Consider the following 19,767-nt stretch of genomic DNA (forward strand, 5'->3'; position numbering starts at 1 on the left):
ATGAATTATAATTGTCTTTGATATTATTGTGTTATGGTTTAATGGTTGGAATTACTTTTATTATGTCTGTGTTGCGATTATTGTTTTGGTTGGATTGAGTGCTTGTAAATGAACCATGTTGCTTTGGTTAAATTGAGTGCTTGTAAATGAATTGCCTTCTTGTTAGAATTGGTAAACGAGAAACTGGAGGAAATTATTGAGTTAGAATGATATTTAATCTCCTTCAAACTTTTATAAACCTCATAGAGTTGAATTAGAACGTGATTTAAGAATTGGAATCAATTGGGAGTGAGATTAGTCACGTAGCATACATAGTATTTTCAATAACAGTTTGATGAGAATCTTTACCTAAACTTGATTTCTTTTGTAACTACATTGATCCCGTGATAGAGAAGGGTAACCGTAATATAAAGGAATTTAATTTCAAAGAGACAAAATTAGTAGACTTTTTACTACAACAAACATTTTTATTATTTTCCTTTTTAACTCTTATCTGTGTGGAAACTGAAAAGTGTATATATTTGTATCAAGAATCATGATTGATTCATTTTTAAAATCAAATTGAAGTACTCCTACAACTGCAATGATTTACTTTTGTCAGTGTTTTTCTCTTCCTCAATACAAACGTACAAATTAGGAAGGGAGCATTCAATGCTTTCCACTAGCTTCATCACTTATCCTTAATTTTATCTTACTTAGTATATTTATTTAGTGAATATATAATACAGTCTATTTATTGTTGCTATCATTTCTTTTTAAAATGAAGATTTGGTTTTAGATATATATTTCAGTTGATTGTTATCTGCTAGCTAACTAGCTTCACAGTGGTAATATTGTAGTATTAGTACAAAATATAGTAGGCTACTAATTCCTTAATGACAAACTCACCTAATAGTATAAAGGTCTTAACTCTTATATAAACGAGGGTCATGGATAACCATATATTCATTCACATGAGATAGTAATAATATCTTTAACTAGTAGCTAGCTACTGCTAAGTAATAATATACATAAGTAATAAATTAGTTACTAGTATTCAATATGCTCCTTTCACACATATAGTATTATCCTAGCTATGAATGATTCAAAATGCTCGTGTGTATATATATATATATATATATATAGTTTAGTACTAAAGCACAATAGCACTTTATTTTACATCCTAATTGATTATTTTGGCATCTAAGATTTATTTTACATTGTTATTATTTTAGTTCTCTCGGTGATGTATATGTTACTAAAATTTAAATGCAATGTGTTACTAATCTTATAAATCTTTGATGTTTTAGATGTCAGGTTCTAAAAAATAAAAAACACTTGTCAATTAAAGTGCGAAAATCTATTAATAAAGAGGTGATTAGTGCACACAAAACTAAGCTTTCACACCCTAAACCTACAAAATCACGAGCTCCGGTTCCTTCACATGTATCTAAAAAACCTTCAGTATTACCACCCTCTTCTTCACAACCACCACAAAAATTCAAGAGAATGCTATCATCTCATGCCGATCATACACCATCACCATCACCATCACCAGCTGAATCACCATACTGTTCACCTATCCAACTTCAATCATTTGATGATACTCCTAATAATGAACAAAATTTACATCATGCTCACTCATCAGATGAAAATCATCAAGATGACTCTCTTACTCAAGAAGGTGAACCTGTCACTCAAGAAGGGCTCTTGAAAATAGTGCCTTTTGGAAATGAGTAAGTACAACAATCACTTTTGTGTTTTAATGTCCTCTCTATATTGCTTTTATTGTGAATGCATGTGTAATTACTCATTATTTAACCTGCTTATAGGTTTAATCCATGTACTGCTGTTCGTCATGTAACAACTACCATTAAAAGAAAAATTTCAGAATTCTGCGCTGCATGGGGACATGCTAGTGTTCAAATGCGAGATTTGTAGTTTACTGAATTTAAAGTAAGTATTTATTATCATTTTTTTGCATATTTTGATATTATACATAGTGGGTAATTCATTGTATATGTTTGTTTTCTTTTATAGAAATATTGTATGTGGGATCCTCAACACAATCCAAGAGTTCGTCAAATTTTTTAGATTAAAAGGAGTGCTCGATTGAGAGGGTTGATGAAACAAGAGAGAGTCAATTATTCAAAAGACTCTAACTATGTACCAAAATATATTCCTACACCAGTTTGGCATCAACTATTGCATTATTGGGCTACAGATCTGCATTTTAAGAATTGGTTAGCAGCAAATACTGTGAATCGAGCATCAAATTCTGGAATGGTAAGATAAAAATAGTTTAATTTTAGTCTTGTTCTTATTATTTACAATGTTTTCTTATTTTTTTTCCTGTGGATTGCAAGTATAATATTATAGGAGAAAGCTACAGGAGTAAAACCTTCTTTAGAGGAGGTTTATACTAAATGCCACACCAAAAAGGAAAAAAGTTGGATTGATAAAAGATCTGAGAAAGTCATTGTATGTGATGCTAATTTGTTCTTCTTCTTTTGTCTTTTTCAAAAATAATTTTCACTATATGTTAGTATTTGTTCATGGCATATTTAGTTGCGATTAAAATGAATTGATTTTGTAGGGTGAATTCAAAAAGCAAAAGACAAAACTTTCTTAAGTAGCTTTATCCTTGGATAATGAGGGAGATGTTGAGGCATCTAAGGAAGGCCTAGATATACCAGATAATTATACTATTTGGAATGAATTTGTGACAAAGAAAAAAAAGAAAGAAAAGGCAAAGGAGCAAGAAATGATCAATGAAGAGCAAAAGGTTAAGTTGAATGATGCTGAGCACAAGTTAAACGATCAAGGACGTCAACTAAAATTTCAACAAAAAAGAATTGGTTGTACTGAAAAAATAATTCATGCTTTGTATAAAAAGTTGAATCTCCCACTTCCTTTAACCTTGTTTGATCTTGCGGAAGATGAGCTTGGGACAGGCTCTAGTGATGATGAGGATGATAACATGAGTGATTGATGTCTGGAGTATATGTTTTTTCTGGTTTAGATTAAGGAATTCTTAGGTAAATTTGTTAGTACATTTTATTTTATTCATGATATTTGACCTTTTTAAAGGCTTTCTTTGTTTTAGTTTAAGTATTTTTTTATTTTAGTTTGATTATATTTATGGACAAAAGTATTTTAATAATAAATATTTTTTTAACTCTTTTATGGTAATTAACTTTTTCATGACTTTATTATGTGTTTATAATTTTGATGATGTAATATGAAAAAAAAATGATTATGATGGTCTTAATATAGAAGGCAGATTGAATACAATTTATTTTCTAAAATATTTATATATTAAATAGAAAATTATTTTGTATGAAAATTGTTTGAAATATTATATTAAATTTGTAGAAAATTTGTGCGAAAAATAATTTTTTGTTTTGTATGAAATTTGTTTCAAATACGTAAATTCTTTTAAATTAAATTTGTCTGAAATTTAATTGAAAAGAAATATTTGATTTGCCTAAAATTTGTTCGAAAAAAATTTGTTATATTTGATTAAATTCATTAGAAATTTGTCTGAAATAAAGTATATTTTTTGTTTGAAATTTGTCTAGAATGAAATATTTTTACGTTTGAAATTTGTCTGAAATACATTGTCTTTATGGTGGCTAATCTGTCTAAAATTCGTTTAAAATATATCATAATAGTTAGAAATCTAGCAGATAAATGCCTATTCAAAATTTGTCACAAAATCGTCTAAAAAAAATTTCAGACGAAATTTCAGACAAAATGTAAGTTAGCAACAAGGTTTTTTGGGACAAAAAATTCGTCCCAATTTTGTTTGAAAGAAAAATTTTATCTCTAATTTGTTCAAAATTTATTTCAATTTTGTCTCAAAATCCTTCCGAAAAAGCCCTATTTCTAGTAGTGATATATTGATGTACAAATTGTGAAATTATTGACTTTATAGACAAGGAGTTGATTGATATAGGTGTTGAATTGGTTGAATTGTGATGGAAAGGTAAAGTGTAGCATTTGGTAGTGTCTTATGGTGAATTTGAATAGGCTTTGAATTAGTTTGGTTGTGAATTTTGAAGGTTTGAGAACCTAGCGAACTTTAGGCAAAAACCAGTTTTTAGTAAAATTTAGCGAATCATATCTTGAGCTACAATTTTTGAAATTGATTGAATTTTGTATTAAATTAAAGCTAATTTAAAGAGCTTTAAAACGGTATAGAAATTCTGTGATGTTGCAGAATTTGTGATTTTTGGTATGTCTGCCCATGCACACTACTGTGCGAGTGCTCTAAACAGGAGCCATGTTTTCATTTGTGCGTACGCACACCCTCAAAAATTTTGAAAATGTGCATACGTATAGTCTGGTGCGCACACACACACACAGGGATATGCCTACTGTTGAGAGTGTTCGCACAATCTGGTGTGCACACACACCCTGTGTACGCACACGCTGGGAAGTGCCTTCTATTGGGGGCGTTTGCACGTATCTATGCGTGCACACAAAATGCAAAATGTTACCTTCTGTGCGTGCGTACGCACACCTCTATGCGTACGCACACTTCCCTGTTTTTCAATGAAAACCTTGTTTTTAATTGTTTTACCACCCGGGGGGCCTGTGAACTTTCGTAAAGCTTATCTAGGGTGTCTTAACTCGTTTTTAGGCTTTGAAACATAGAGAATACCATAAGTAAGTTAACTAGATAATTTTAGGTAAAAAGTTTAGAAGACGGATGATGAATCCATATTTGACGATAAATTTTGGATTGATTTGAGTTGATTTCATCATACAGACCCACATTTATTCATCTAAATAGCATACTTTTGTGTTTTCTCTCTAAATTGTGCTTAATTGTGAAAACATGCTATTTTGTCTTTAATTAAATCAATTTTATTCCACTTTCATCCCATTCGATGCCTTGATGCTTTTGTTGAGTGATTTCAGGTGTAATAGGTAGGAATGGCTTGATAAGAGTGGAAAAGAAGCATACAATTGGGAGAAAACATGAAGAAAACAAAGGAAAAGTACACAGCCACGTGTGCGTACGCACAGGATGAAAATCAGCAAGTGTGCGTACGCACACATCTGTACGTACGCACAGGTACCAATGCGTGACTTCATTAAAAAGTCATGTGGCTCACAATTTTGAGGGCTTTTTGGCCCATTTCTTAAGGTTCTGAAGCTTACATGAAGGTTCAAGCAACACCAACTCACACCATATACTTCATACAACACACTTAGGAGTAATTTTAGGTAGTTTTAAGTTAGGCTTTCTATCAACTTTCTTCGGGTTTTTAATTAGGGATTAGTAGTAATTTCAATTCCCAATTTTGATCTTGGATCCTAGGTTGTTTCTACTGTAAGTATTTCTTTAGTTTTCTCTTTTACTGCATTACTTGTTCTACACTTTCTTATATTTTAGTTTCCTTTGTCAATATATACACAGTCTTACAATTTTGAGTTTTGGTTAATGAATTTGATGTTTGATGGTTATTATATGTTTATTGAGTTACCTTTGTTGCTTTTGATCATTGGTTGTTCACAGTTTTAAGTAATATTCCAATTTTGCCATGTTTTGTGATTATGTCCTCCATGTGTTTGATGAAATGCCAATTTTCATTATAGAGTGAATTTTCATTCCTTGACTTGGGAAAATGAGTATATGTGTTACTAGAGTCATAATGTCCGACATTTAGTGATAGTTCTTGGGTTGTTAGTTGTTATTGTTTCCACTAACGCTAGCTTTTTACTAACGTAACTAGTAAGTTAGCTAGGATTTGTGGATTAATAACAATTATGCTCACTTGAGTTACTATTCGATGTTGAGGGTTGACTAGGTGAGATTAATCCATCATAATTATCATAGTTGTGGTTATGGCAAGGAAGGTGTTCATGCCCTGGGTCGAGCTGTACGACCCGGGCTGATTAAAGACAAGTCGAGCGACCTCCTCAGGTTTGGAATTCCCGACCTCTTCTCAAAGAGTTCGGCCAAATCGTTACAAGGAGCCCAAGCAGGCCCAAATAAAGGGACATAGAAAGATAAGGGCGGTTCCCCTTAAAGATAAAATGACTTCGCTCAGAAGATAAGATAAGATAACTAACTTATCTTATCCGAAGAGGTCAGTCTACACTACTATAAATACACTGGAACACCCAGGTATAACTCATACTCTGATTCTACTAAAAACATGCTTAAAGCCCATGCTAACTTAAGCATCGGAGTCTCTTGCAGGTACCACCATCCTCCGATGACGCAAGATCAGCAGCACCACCAAGTCCAACAAGTCAGACACGACAGAACCGGCCACCATCGCAGATCTCATCCGAGACTGACCTACAGTTTCAGGTAACCCTCGAAACATTGGCGCCGTTTTCGGGGACCCTGGAAGTCATCCCATCACCATGGCGGACGACCATGACAACAATCACAACTCTGATTTAGAAAACAGGACACCGCACAAGAACGCGGACACCACACCCAAAGATACATCTCAGCCAAACAGAGAAAAGCATTCCCCAAATTCAGAAATTCTAGAAGCCCTCCGAGAACAACAAAATCGGCATAAGCAGCTCGAACAAGAGGCTGAACATTAGCGGGAGGCTGAAAGAGACCTCCGAAGAGAAACTAGGCGACACCGAGAGTTGGAGGGCAAGCTCCTAAAACTCGAAGCCGACCTAAAAACCAAAACCATTCAACCCAGTCACGAGGATAACTCCCCCAAAGATCAAGATCCCTTCACCAAAGAAATCATGAAAGCTAAAGTTTCGAAGGATTTTAAAGCTCTCGACATGACCCCATACGACGGTACCTCCGATCCAAGCCATCATCTCAGCAATTTCAGAAGCAGAATGTATCTCACCGATGCCTCGGACGCTATTCGTTGCAAAGCCTTCCCAACAACCCTAACAAAGACAGCTATTAAGTGGTTCGACAGTCTGCCTCCTAGATCCATCACAAGTTTTGATGACTTAGCCAAGAAGTTTCTTGCCAGATTTTCCATCCAGAAGCACAAAGCCAAGCACGCCCCAAGTCTATTAGGAATCAAACAAGGAGATCGGGAGAGTCTTCGATCTTACATGGAAAGATTCAACAAAGCATACCTGGACATACAAAGCCTACCAATAGAAGCAGCTATCATGGGTCTCATCAATGACCTGCGCGAAGTACCCTTTAGTCATTCTATATCAAAGAAACACCCAACATCTTTAAATAAAGTGCAAGAACGAGCAGAGAAATATATCAACATGGAAGAAAATTCTCGGTTACGAGAGACCTCAAAATTCGGATTCTCCTACTCCTCCCGGGATAAGGATAAAAAGTCCAAGAAAAAAGAAGATCAACATGGAGAAAAGCCTAAAAAATACCACAATTATACACCTCTTCAGGTGTCTCTTGTGGACATTTTTCGAGAAGTATGCCACACTGAGAAGATTCCACCAACTCGTCCAATCAAAGGCAAAAAAGGAGCAGAAAATCAGACAGAATACTGTAAATACCACTGGATCTATGGACATCCTACAAACAAGTGCTTCGACTTAAAAAATGTCATAGAAAAATTGGTAAGAGAGGGAAAACTTGATCGATACTTAGCTAACAATACGGATGAACCCAGAAAAAGAAGAAGGGATGAAGAGGGCGGACGAGCTAAACGACCACCCCGCACCCCGGAGAGGCACGTTCACATGATAAATGGAGGATTCGCAGGAGGAGGGATCTCCAAATCATCTCGCAAAAGGCACCTCAAAGAAGTATATCACGTGGAAGGAGGAGAAGGATCACCCGACCTCCCTACTATTACTTTTTCCCAAGAAGATACGGCAGACATCATCCCGGGACATGATGATCCTATGGTCATTACTATCATATTGGCCAATGCCAACATCTACCGCACACTGGTGGACCAGGGAAGCTCGGCGGATGTCTTGTTTAAATCCGCCTTCGATAAACTCGGTGATAAACCCAATTTTTTGGTTTATATTTTGTAAATTTGAGGGGTTTTATCAATATTTTCCGCACTTATTCACAAGAATTGCATGGTTTTGTGTTCCCTTCCAAATATTGCTTCATGATAGAAAACATGCTTCCTTTGCCTTAAAATTGCCATATTTTGATCCTCTTTTATTACCATTCGATGCTGTAATGTATTTGTTGAGTGATTCTAGGGTTTCTAGGGCAAGAATGGCCTAGAAGAGAGAAAGAAAGCATGCATAAGTGGAAGGAACATGAAGAATTGAATTTTGGGGAATTCAGCTTCGACGCGTATGAGCACCTCACGTACACGCGTGGGTGCAGAAAGCTGGGAATGGCACGCAAAGATTGGCGCATCCGCGTGGATTAGCGAAATCTCCATCGACGCACACGCGTGCTGGACGCGCACGCGTGGATCACGAAATTCAATCGACGCGCATGCGTACATGATGCGTACGCGTGACAAGCTGCACGTGACATCATTAAAAGAAATCGTGCCTGGCGATTTCTGAGGCTCAACAGGCCCAAATTCAAGCTGGTTCTGAATGGAAAAGATCCAAGAATCCTAGGGGGAAAGGGGGGATCATTCATTACACACTTAGAGACAATTTTAGCTAGTTTTTGTTTTTTTTTTTTTTTGTTCTTCTAGAGGGAGAAACCCTTGTTCCTCTCTAGATCTTGTTTGATTTGATCTTCCCTTGTTGAATTCTGAATTGGATCTTGTTGATTTCTAGTTTTGGTTACTTAATTTGAATTTCTTAATATAATTTTGTTAGATCTTGTGTTAGATTTATATTTTCTTGTCAATTGTCATTTTCTACCCATTTTGTGAATCTTGTGGATCTTGAATTGTTAATGTTACATTGATAATTTCCATGATTAATTGTGTTTTTTGAGTGATTTTTCATTGATAATTGTTAGTGGGTATCTTTTAATTTCAATTTAATTGCATTTTGAATATGTTTTTTAGTAATGCTTACCATGTGTTTGATGAAATGTTTCCTTTGATTATGGAGTAATTTTCTTTACTCTTGGCCTAGGCTAAGGGAATTGGGTAAACTTGAGTCATTGAGTCATTGAGAAAAAGGAAAAATGGGTTACTAATCAAACAGCTCAGACAAAATAGGAGACATCTCGGACAAAATATGGAGATAACTCGGACAAAAGTATGCGAATGTTAAAAGACTCAGAAACAGCAATAAAAGGAAACCCCAGGACTCATACCAAGGTCCAGGGTCATCCTTTGGAGGCAGTAACAAAGTAAAAATTCGGGAAAAATCTTGCAATCTGAGCCCTAAAAACACAAAAGATCAATCCTTCTCTGACAAAGAAAATCCATACAAAGAACAGCGAACATCAAGCATGCAGAAATCATCAAAAAGATCTAACCTTTATTCAAATTCACAGTCCATTATTCCAAGATACAAATAGAAGAAAAATCTACGCATAAAGAAATCAAGTAAAAGGGGCAGAAACAAGCAACAAGTCAAATAAACCCTTCAGGCACGCATTACAGGCACAACGACGCAGACAAGATTCAAACTTTAGTAATCCAAACAAAGATCAAAACTTTTTCATCCCCAAACAAACACAAGCAACAAAAAGAATGGCGTGAAAAGTAAAAAAGAGAGAGAAGATGAAAAACCAACATGCAGTGGAGAGGAGAAAAAAACCTTCAGAAATAGAAGCAAACAATGAAACCACGCCAAACAATCGCTGCCCGAGCAAAGAAAGAACAAAGCGCTAAGCAAGGAGTCTAAGAGAAAAGTGAAAGAAGAAACTAAAGGAAGAGGCTTTGAAATTCAAATGAAGAGACAAAGAGGGAAACAAAGGAAACGACAAAGGAGTTAATGGGTTTCTACTCTCGCACGTTCCCAAGGAAATGCAAAATGCACGTTGCAATTAAAAAGGGGTAAGAAAAAATGCTCCGCATTCAAGCCACTAAATGGAAATTCTACAACAAGATCAAGATGCTCGAGCCCGGCTTCCCCAAAGAGATCGAAGTCTAAAAATGACACGACTCCAAAAGAAAGACTGCGCTCAAGCAGGGGCACTGTTCATGCCCTGGGTCGAGCTATACGACCTGGGCTGATTAAAGACAAGTCGACCGACCTCCTCAGGTTTGGAATTCACGACCTCTTCTCAAAGAGTTTGGCCAAATCGCTACAAGGAGCCCAAGCAGGCCCAAATAAAGGGACATAGCCCAATCTAAAGGCAACTAAAGCTTAGAAAGAAAAGGGCGGTTCCCCTTAAAGATAAGATGACTTCGCTCAGAAGATAAGATAAGATAACTAACTTATCTTATCCGGAGAGGTCAGCCTACACTACTATCAATACACTGGAGCACCCAGGTATAACTCATACTCTGATTCTACTAAAAACCTGCTTAAAGTCCATGCTAACTTAAGCATCGGAGTCTCTTGCAGGTACCACCACCCTCCGGTGACGCAGGATCAGTAGCACCACCAAGTCCAACAAGTCGGACACGATAGCACCGGCCACCACCGTAGATCTTATCCGAGATCGACCTACAGTTTCAGGTAACCCTCGGAATAGAAGGGATTCCATAACTCATCCCAAGTCAAGGGTTCCATTTATGTTTTGAACCACTTTTCCATCACTTTAAAGCTTTACTTGTTCATATTACATATATAGTTCTTTTATTCCTTTATTAGTTTATTAATTGCAATTTTTATTGTTCTTTTATTTCTTAATTGCTTGCTTCAATCATTGAAATCCCTTGATTCTCACAACCAAAATTGTGCGCTTGTTGTTACTAGTTCCTAGGAAGAACGACCTGAGGATTAACTACTCTCGGTTATTTATATTAGAAATTTAAACTTTGATTGGGAGGGTTATTTGTCGGTTTGGACTATGCTACCGATGAAGAAATTGTTTTGCTAAATTTCCGAACCGTCGTAATCTTCTCACATCAAGTTTTTGGCGCCATTGCAGAGAAAGCTAGTGCAATGAGTGCTATAATGTTGGTTGTTGTGAATTTATGAATAGTGTTAATAGATACTTTTTGGGTTGTTTGTTTGATTTTGTTAGTAATTAGAATTTTTTTTCTTTTGATTGATGTTTTTTGTACTTATTTTCTATTTTCCTCTATGAGCTATCACCCTCTTGGCTTGGAGTTTGGTTATTACAATTTTGTAGGGAATGGCGATCTTAATGACAGTGTGCACCAAGGGTTGAGCTATCACTTGAGGGAAGAGTCACATTCATATGGTCAATGATAAACCACTATTTTATGGTTTATCTTGTGCTAATTTGAGTGGTTTTTATCAACTTATTCATACTATTTGCATGTTTTACGTTTTCCTTCCTGATTTTGTGCTATGATTGAAAACATGCTTCTTTGGCCTTTAAATTACTAACTTTAATCCTCTCTTATTATCATTCGATGCCGTGATATGTGTGTTAAGTGATTTCAGAGATTACAGGGCAGGAATGGCTTGGAGGATGGAAAGGAAGCATGCAAAAGTGGAAGGAATACAAGAAGTTGAAGGAACTGCAAAGCTGTCAGCCTGACCCTCTCGCACTAAAACGGTCATAACTCGAGCTACAGAGGTCCAAACGACGCAGTTTCAGTTGCGTTGGAAAGATAACGTCCGGAGCTTCAATTTGATATATAATATGCTATAGTTTCCCTGACGCTAAGCGATGCGAACGCGTGCTCTACGCGGACGCGTCGCAGTGACGAAAATCAGCGTGGCAGATTTCTTCTCCAGCGATTTCTGGGCTGCTTTCGACCCAGTTTGCGGCCCAGAAAACATAGATTAGAGGCTATAAAGTGAGGGAATCCATTCATTCATGATCATGCTTTCATATTCACAATTTTAGGTTTTAGATGTAGTTTTAGAGAGAGAGGTTCTCTCTTCTCTCTTAGGATTAGGATCAGGATTAGGATTTATATTAGGATTAGGATTTCATCTTCTGCAATCACAGGTTCAATGTTCCTTTTATTTATTTTATCAATTTAGTTTATGAACTCTTTATGTTTAGATTGATTTTCTTTTATTAATGCAATTGAGGTATTTCAGATTTATCACTTCTTCTATTGTTTGTTATTAATTGATGTTCTAAGTTAGATCCTAACTTGATTTTGGAGTTGATTAATATTTGGAGACCCTTGAGTTGAATTACTCAAGAGTTAAATTATAATTGGGTTTATTGTTGGCTGGCTCTCTAGTCACTAACGCTAATCCTTCCCAAGGGAGAGGATTAGAACTTGTGAATAGAAGTAGACTTCCAACTTACTTGAATTTCTTTTACATTACTTGGTAAAGGATAACTAAGTAGAAGTAACCTTCAATTATCAATTGATCTTGAGAAAAATCCAACAAGGATAGAACTTCCGATTAATCTCTCCTAATCAAGGCTTTTTATTGTTATTATTTTACTTCCTCTGCCATTGCTATTCTTGCTTTTTATCTTAATCCAAAACCCCAAAACACACTTTTTCATAACCAATAATAAGAACACCTCCCTGCAATTCCTTGAGAAGACGACCCGAGGTTTAAATACTTCGGTTATCAACTTATTTAGGGGTTTGTTGCTTGTGACAACCAATACGTTTGTAAAAAAGGATGATTGCTTGGTTTAGAAACTATACTTGCAATGGGAATTTATTCTGAATTCTAAACCGTCAATCTTCCGTTCTTCAGTCAATCCTCATGGCAATTTCCTCCTCCATACCACTATGATCATACTTTATCTTATAGTGCATACCAACCACCACATTCTTATGAAGCCTACATTATCCTCAACCACAACCCCCTCAAGTCTCACTATATCACTAAATACCTCCTTGGGATCCACTTCCATATCCATCTCGCAACCCACCTTATGAACCACCATCACTCCAACATCACTACATCACTACTCCCATAATGACCTTGACCAACTACCTCCATGTACACCACCTCAATATCCTCACCCTTATGAACCAACCCCTATTTATGAAGAATTCCTCCCATATGATGAGCCTTCTATCCCACCTCAACCTCCCTTGGATGATAATGAGCAACAAGGATCGGTCAAGCATCATCAAGCCATCATGGCTACCTTGACTGAAGTCTTAGCCTACTTAGACTCGTCATATTCATGCCACAACCAAAGAAATTTTGTGGATGAATGTGAAGAACCAACCTCAATTGAAGAGTTCAGAATGAGGGAAGGTTTGGAACCTCAAGTGGAAGATGAAGAGTTGAAGCATGATTCGCCACAAGTGAAAAAAGTTGAGCTTATTGAAGTTGAAGAAGTGGTTGAAGAATTGGGGAAGATTGAACAAGAGGTGGAGGTGATTAAAGAGGAGAGTAAGGGAATGGAAATTTCAAGGCTATTGGAAGTCTTCCTTCCTAAGCAACCAACCAACACACCGTTTAAGTGGGTAACAATCTCATCCCTTAACTTTATTTGCCCACATGAGTATGCCTTGTTGGAAACGGAAGGTCAACTTATTATCCTTTGTGGATTGTTAAGTGAAAAAGAGATTAAGGTTGGGTGGCATGGTGCATTAAGGCCAACTAGGGTTGCACCCTCAAGATTTGAGTCCCAAGGGTGGTGCAAGGCACAATTGAATGATCTTCAAAAGTGGATTTGGAGCCTTGATGAGGATTTAGGAAGTTGAAGGTCATCCTATTGGAAGATTGAAGATCAAAAAGAAAGGGTGTCAACAAACAAAGTGTGGGACCCCGGAGGACAAATAAAGACCAAGTATGGGTGGAGGATCAAGGAGGAATGGAAACACAAGCCTCCTTGATGTGGGCTTCTCAAAATATCTAACTTAAGGACAATAAACCAAAGTGTTAGGTGGGAGACACCCCACCATGATAACATCTTTCTTACCTTTTCGTTGTTTATAGTTTTAGTTTATTGCATTTTTGCTTCTTTTAGCTAGCTTAGGATTAGTTTAATTTTGAGCTTAGATAGGTTGATTTTGGTATGGATCATGATTTTGTGAAGTTTTGAATATTGTGGGGTTGAACGTTTGTTGAGCTAAGGTAGAGTACCCTAGAATTTGAAGAAAACGTTTTGGAAAAACAGGGCACTATGCGTGTGCACACCCTTGTGCGTGCACACAAAATCACCAAATTCTGCATCTTGTGCGTACGCACCAACCTGTGCGTACGCACACTAGTCTGTGCGCCTTTTGTTCGGAGTGCTTGCACGCCTTGTGCGTGGGTGCCCTACCATGTTTTGCGCTTTGTGCGTGCGCACCCGCGTGTGCGTACGCACACAAACCCATTCTCACGCACTGTATGCGTACGCACCCACCTGTGCATACGCACACTCAATTATACTCCCTCTGTTTGGAGCGCTCACATGCCCTGTGCATATGAACCGCTGTCAATTTTTGCACCTGTGCGTGCGCAAGGACCTGTGTGCGCGCCCACACATGATCCTTCCCCAAGTTAATTTTAAAAAAAATGAGTCTTCTATGCGTACGCACATGCTTATGCGTTCGCACACCTCGTAATTCCCTCTCTGCTCGTAGCATTCGCACATGCTTGTGCGGGCGCACACCTTTCATTTTCCACCTAGTGTGCGTACGCACACATGTTTGTGCATATGCACAAGTGCTGTTTTGGGCATACTTTTGATTGCTCTTTGAATTAAGCCCTAACGCACTTCCGCACCCCTTTCATCCCTCTCTTTTCTTACTTTTGCCCTATTTTCTACCATTCCTAATTCATTTTATTTGCATACCCTTTTCATTTTAGTAATTATATTAGATTTGGTTTCGTTGTTTGTTAATTAAATAAGCTGTAAGTGTTTGCTTGATGTTGATTGGGTTGCTTTTTGCTTGAATTTTGGTTTAATTTTTTGATGAATACGTGCACTAAGCATTAAGTCTTTGTTTGATTGCCTAAATGAATTTTGAGTTTGATTCATATGTTGTAGCTACCATATGCATTAGACTATATCCTTGTTTGGCACCTTAATCATGAATTGTGCACCTTGGAGGATCATTGATATTATTCAAGATTGGATTTTATCAATGCACTTTTACTTTGCTTTAAATACTAGTACCTAGTGGGATTGATAATTCTTGTTTTGATTGCATCCTAGGACAAATTATCTATGAGTGCATATTGAATTAAGTGAATTGAGTTGAAATTATGTGTTCATCATGATTTTTATATCAAATTCATCACATGTCCGGTACTTGTTTCTTGTTAATGCTTTGCATTTGTTTGAGTGACTTGACTTGACTCTTATCGAGCTTGTCACTTTTTGCAACAAGTACGTTTACCATGTGACTATTTCATTATGTTTCATGATGAATAAGGAATTTTCTTTTCATTATTGGATTGGTTATTGTTGTTGTGCTACCTTATTTTAATCTTGCGCTTTCGCTTGCACAATTTCATTATCCAATATCTCATATATTCAATTCACTTTAGTTGTGGTTACCTAGGTTTATTTGTGCCTTGTCTTTTGCTTATCTTTACTTGCAACCTAGGCTACTTAATCGAGAAACACATGCTATTTCTTCTGATTGTGTGGTTACCATTTTTACCCGACCAATGTGTGTTTTCTAAACCGTGCACACTTAGAATACACACATTGTCTTTTATCATATCACACTTTTATGAACTTTTCCTCAATTATTGTTTATTTATTTTTTTACAGCAACCCGAGCCCTAGTGCCCACCAGCTGAAGGTGAAGCCTCATAGTTCTTCACCCCTAAATTATATGCATGCACGGAGGACCATGCAACGTTTAAGTGTGGGGGAGGATCCACAACTTTGGGGCGTCAATTTCTCTTTCTTAAACACTTTGCACTATTTTCTAATTTTGATAGTTATGTTTTTGTGAATATTTGTTTGTATTTCATGACATTGCTTTTTGCTTAGTTTGCTTATATATGTATCTTAGTTTGCTTATAGTTTTATAGTAGTAAATATTTGCATGTTGCTTTGTATAGGAAATAAGTTTGGTAAAAGCAACAAGGAATTTGCAAGAAATCCCTTTTAGGGCATTCCATTGATTAAATTTGAAAACTTATTTTTCAACTTGCTTGAAGTATATTTTTTATGGAACATAGAAAAGAGCTAGAACAAAACACCTAGTGAGATTTGAGCTTTAATTGTGTGATTGCACATTTTCAACCACAATTTTTGTTCTTGTGTGCTATACTCTTTTATGATTGTGATCTTAGATTCGCTTGAATCTTTATGTCCTATATTTGATGTTTTGAATGCATTTAGTATGATTGAGGCCATTTTTTTGAAATTAAACTCACTAACCCATATGGCCATACCCTTACATCTACCTTTGTAAACCACTTTTGGGCCTTTTAATTCTCCTTTTGTTCTAATTTTAAGCATATCTTTTGCCCTAAGAGAAAAACCATTAATGTCCATGAATTGTATCTTTGATTAGCTTGGGTTGAGGAGTGTGTGTTACTCAAGTGTGGGGAGAATTTGTGGAGGAACATTGGTAGCAAGTTTACATTGGGTTTTCATTGTGAAAATTTGGAAAAAAATGGATAAACACTCATGCATTCATTACTTAAAACATATGCATCTCTTTTTAGTGACAAAAGAAAAATTTTGGAGTATATAAAAAAACAAAAAAAAACAAACAAAAAGATAAAGAAGAAGAAAATGAAAAAGAAAAAAGAAGGAAGAAAAAGAAAAGATATGATAATAATAATGCTAAATAAAGAATGTATATGGGTGTGAATTAGAAAGAAAATGCATGAGTGAGTGTGAAAAAGGAGTTGAATGGGAAATTAGGTTGTTCTCTTTTGTGTGAATAGGTTAATATAGGATTAGGTGAGATACTTGAGCTAATCAAAGATCCAATATACTAGTCCACTTAACCATATAAATTCTACCCTTACACTAACCCCATTACAACCCTCCAAAGACCTCATGATATTTGCATTCATGCATCAAGTATTTATTGATTGTTAGATGACTAGCAAATCCTAAAAACATGATTAAAGGAGAATTGAGTGATTAAGCCCTAAACACTGAACGAGTAGAGTGAATACACATCCGGTGAGGGTTCGATCGCTTAATTCTCTGATTCCATCTCTTATCTTGTATCTTCTTGCAAGTTACTTGTTAGTTTTTGAAAACTTCAAATCAAATCTTTGGACATTGGCCATATTGCTATATTTTCTTGCCTAAGCCCTAATAATCTCTTTTGGATTGATTGAAATTCTATTGTTTATTTTTGCCAAACTCAATGGGGAACCATAGTATAGATATAGGTAGTTAACATTTAGCATAGTTGCATGCATGTAGGTAGTTGCATTGAATAAGTTGCTTGTCCTTTTACCCTTCTCCTTTGATTGTGATTAGCATGAGGACATGCTATTGTTTAAGTGTGGGAGAATTGTTGAATCCATATTTGACAGTAAATTTTGGATTGATTTGAGTTGATTTCATCATACAAACCAACATTTATTCATCTAAACAGCATACTTTTGTGTTTTCTCTCTAAATTGTGCCTAATTGTGAAAACATGCTATTTTGTCCTTAATTTAATCAATTTTATTCCACTTTCATTCCATTCGATGCCTTGATGCTTTTGATAGTGATTTCAGGTGTAATAGGTAGGAATGGCTTTATAAGAGTGGAAGAGAAGCATGCAATTGGGAGAAAACATTAAGAAAACAAAGGAGAAGCACACAGCCATGTGTGCATATGCACAACCTCCTGTGCGTACGCACAAGTACAGTGATACACCACTATTTTATGATATATTTGGACTGAATTGAGTGGGTTTTGTCAACTTCTCTCACACTTATTCGTGTAAATTGTATGTTTTTCATTTTCTTCCTAATTTTGTGCTGTGATTGAAAATATGCTTCCTAGGCCTTAAAATTATTCATTTTTAATTCTCCTTTGTACCATTCGATGTCGTGATGTATTTGTTAAGTATTTTCAGGTTTACAGGACATGAATGGCTTAAAGGATAAAGAGGAAGCATGCTAAAGTGGAAGGAACACAAGAAACTAAGGAGCTGAGAAGCGAGGAGCGACGCGCACGCATGGCTGACGTGGGCGCGTGATATGGAGCATCTTACAGCGATGCGTACGCGTGACTGACGCGTACGTGTGACAAGCGCAGGAGTTCACTGACGCGTACGCGTGACAGAGCGTCACATGCTGCACTAAACAGAACTCGCTGGGGGCAATTTCTGGGCTGATTTAGACCTAGTTTCAAGCCCAAAAACACAGACTAGAGGTAGGGGGCAAGCTGAGACTAGAGACACTTTTATTTTCACTTAGTTTTAGTTTTAGATTTTGAATTGGAGAGAGAGAAACAACTACTGTCCTCTAGGTTTTTGATTTCTTAGTTTTGCCTTGGATTGGATCTTGAGAGAGCTGCTACTACCTTCCATTGAAGTCATCATCTCTATAGTTTGCTTTTCCAATTTCCCTATGACTCTTTTCCTTTTGTTTATTTTGCATTCACGTTTGGATCTTGTCACTTTTGATTATTATTAATGCCTTGAAGTATTTTCATATTTATTTTTATTGCTTGTTTAATTCGTATTGATTATTGTCCGTACCAGTTCTAATTTGATTAATTTCTCAAGAGTTTTACCATTTTTTTATTTATTCCTATTATATGTAATTGAAAATGGAATTCATGTTAATAGAGTAGAGCTCCTAACTTGGGTTAGGAGTTGATTAATTGGAAACTCCTGAGTTATGATACTCAAGTGTAATCTTTAATTGTAAATTGCTGGCCAACTCGATTCTCACCAACTCTAGTCCTTCCTCCTGAAGTGACTAGGACTTGTGAGCTAGAGTAGTGGTACCCACTTGACTTTCCTGCAACTGCAAGAGGATAACTAAGTGGAAGCAATAACCCTTTGCTATTACACTTGGGGAAGACAACAAGGATAGAAATTCCAATTATCTCTCCTAGCCAAGGTCTTTTATTTCAAATACATAACATCTCTTGTTACTGCTCATTGTTTTAATTTCTAACCATTTACTTTTCCATTCTCAACTTCAAAAAAATACTTAGAAAAATTCTAACCAATAAATTGCACCTTGTGTCAACTCTTTGGGAAATGACCCGGGATTCTACTCCCAGTTATTAATCTTAATTGTGACACACTTTTAAATTGATAGTGGAATCTTCGTCGGTTAAGAACTGTACTTGCAACGCTGTTTTTATAAGAAATTCTTAACCGGCATTTTTCCACCCATCAACTTTTGGCGTCGTTGCCGTGGAGTTGCATATGTGTACTAAATTATTGGTTGGTGTAAATATTTTTATATTTACATAATTACATTTTTTTATTTTATTTTTATTGGTGTGTTTTTCGTTTATTAGTAGTAATTATTATTTATTTTTCTTAGTATATTTTATTACCATGATCTCTATGTTTCTTTCATTGAATGACGCGTTCATTGCCGGATCCGAGCCTAGCCGCATTTGATCCTGAGATTGAAAAGACTATTTTACGTATTAGGTGAGCTCGGCGTCGGTTAGCCTCTGAGGGTGGTGAAGGGGTTTCGCCTAATTCACCAGTCTTATCTGAGGTTGAGTCTGAAGCGTCATTTGGGGAAGAAACTAGCTCATCTCCTACTAATCCCATTGACGCCTCTTCTATTGATTTAAGTGCAGATACTATGGCACCTCCTAGAAGAATTACTCTCAAGGAAGCAGGAGCTCCGGATTTTACTCTGCAACCATATCAGGCGCGTCATCCAAGTTTGACTGCAGATTTTGAACTAAAGACCACATTGATCAATCTGCTGCCTAAATTCCATGGTTTACCTGCTCAACTACTCGGCGGCATGGTGCGGATGAGACTGCCGTTTAGCTATATGCCTTCCCATTTTCTATTGAGG

Source organism: Arachis hypogaea, chromosome 16 (assembly GCF_003086295.3).
Source record: "Arachis hypogaea cultivar Tifrunner chromosome 16, arahy.Tifrunner.gnm2.J5K5, whole genome shotgun sequence".
Taxonomy (NCBI): domain Eukaryota; kingdom Viridiplantae; phylum Streptophyta; class Magnoliopsida; order Fabales; family Fabaceae; genus Arachis; species Arachis hypogaea.